Genomic DNA, 2,321 nt, shown 5'->3' with positions numbered 1-2,321 from the left:
ATCATTTTATTGGGGGCTCATACAACTCTTATCACAATCTATACATACATCCACTGTGTCAAGCACATTTGCACATCTCTTGCCATCATCATTCTCAAAACATTTGCTTTCCATTTGAGCCCTAGGTGTCAGCTTCTTATTTTCTCCCCTTCCTCCCCGCTCTCTCCTCCTTCATGATAACCCTTGATAATCTATAAATTATTATTATTTTGTCATATATTACACTGTCTGACATCTCCCTTTACCCACTTTTCTGTTGTCCATCCCTGAGGGAGGAAGTTATATGTAGATCCTTGTAATCGGTTAGGATTGGCCTTTTTTCACTTGGCATAAATACTTGGAGCTACCCAGATGGTTGCCTGTGTCAATAGTTTGTTCCTTTTTTAAAAAGTTTGTTCCTTTTTTATTGATAAATAATATTCCATGGTATGGGTGTATCCCAGCTTCCATAACAATTCATCCATTGAAAGACATGTGAGTCCTTCTAGCTTTCTCTTGCTGTGGCCATTATGAATGAAACTGCTATAAACATTGGTGCAGGGGTTGTAGAGGGTTTATCAGGGAAGTTATAGACATCACAAGCCAGGATTACAGTAAGGCCAGTCACTGGTCCATAGTAACACCTCCCTCAGCCAGCTGTCAAATCTCTCTGGCCTTAGCCCTTCAGCCATGTGGTCCCTTGGCATTTGCCTCCATAAACCAGGAATCCAGCCACTGCTCTGCCTCTCAGTCACAGGGTCTCAGGCCAGATGAGGAGAAGGTACCCTGTCGTGTTGGCTCTGCCCCTTTGAGTCTCTGCACCACAGTCTCCGATGCATCTAGCCTCAGTGGGCTTCACCACTTCACTCAGAGATCTTGAACGTCCTCTTCCCAGGACCAGGGATTGCTCTGCTGTTCAGGGTGGCGTTTATGTACTGAGGAGTGGCTTCAACAGAGGTATGGTTTGGTTTATAACTGACCATACCCCCAAGGAAAACAAAGGATGGTGTTGTTAGTCACACCCTCTATACTAGGTAGGAGTTTCAAAGATGTCCTCAAGGAAGCGGAAAGGAAAGGTGTGGCTTAGTTCACACACTGCTCAAGTCAGGTCTTTGGAGCCCTGTCTGCTCTCATCGTAGAGTATACCCTCCAAGGTGGGCTTATGGCCCAGTTACACAATCCAGAACTATAGTCCATCACATATGGAGTTATGTCTGGAAGGGCCCTATTCATTGACTATGTGCCAACGAGAGTCTAGAATTTCTTAAGTCCTAAAGGAATATGTGAGGGAGCTACTAGAACCCTTGACAAGGTGTCTGTCCTCTAAGGCCCTGGAACAATTGTGAAAGGTGTTGGCATTGAGCTGGACATAATGGCACCTTTTATTCACCTCTTCATCTTCTCTCTGACTTCCTTTCACAAACACACATACGGTCCTACTTGCCAGGAGCCAGAGGCATTGAGAAGTGCTTGCATTCCAAGGCACTGTTCTTTTATTTATTTATTTATTTTTAAAGGGGTTTTCTGGAAAAAAAAACCAAAACAACAACAACAACAACAACAAAACAACAGAAAACCTGCTAGACAAATTCTAAAAGAGCTGTAACACTGGCACTGCTATTTTAAACATTATCTGCTGGATAACTCAGACAGACCAATTTAGGGAAGAGGTTCAAATTCCAAAGATTGTTGAGGATTCTAGTCGACCAGGGCCCAGGTTTTTTCTCAAACCCCAGTTCCTATTTTCAGGAACTAAGAATAAGAAATGGGACAATTATGCCAGAAACTCAGATAGTGTGTTATCAGTTATCAGTGGTAGCTATTTTTCTTGTTGTCTGGGACACGTAGCTCCATCAATGATAGGCATTTTAAAATTTCAAATTAAGTTACCAGAGTGGAGATACAGAAAGCAGTTAACTTAATCACTTTGAAAAGGAACTACATTAGATTCTTTTGGAAAGCTAAACCATTTCACTGATAATTGTATTAGAATGATTTTTAATAAAATTTACCTTCTCCATAACATAGTAATTTGTTTTCTGGGCTGAAAATAATAACTCCCTTCTAAAAGAAAAGAAAATTAGAGATAGTGCAAAGACACTGTATCTGGTAGCAGATCCATATACTGTATATCTAATTAAAAACAACACAACTAATACCAACCTTTACATGGTAAGATATTCACCAAACCTTGGCTAACACACTTAGCTCTTGACTGATTAAATAGGTGATCAAGTGCCAAACCACAGATGTCACCTGTGAGAACCTGGATGCCGGTGTTGGAGCATTTACGTTTACCTAAAGTCCTGCAAATCACCGTTACCTCATTTCTATAGCTGGGC

At 41.3% G+C, this 2,321-nt stretch overlaps 1 pseudogene; it reads right to left on the bottom strand.

Moving 5' to 3' along the window:
* Positions 1–1,494: 1,494 nt before the first annotated feature.
* LOC142447569 (U7 small nuclear RNA) lies at positions 1,495–1,590 on the bottom strand (annotated as a pseudogene).
* Positions 1,591–2,321: the final 731 nt, after the last annotated feature.

This window comes from Tenrec ecaudatus, chromosome 4 (genome assembly GCF_050624435.1).
Source record: "Tenrec ecaudatus isolate mTenEca1 chromosome 4, mTenEca1.hap1, whole genome shotgun sequence".
NCBI lineage: Eukaryota > Metazoa > Chordata > Mammalia > Afrosoricida > Tenrecidae > Tenrec > Tenrec ecaudatus.
The sequence above is the reverse complement of the archived record's forward strand: the minus strand, read 5'-3'. Positions and strand labels throughout refer to the sequence as shown.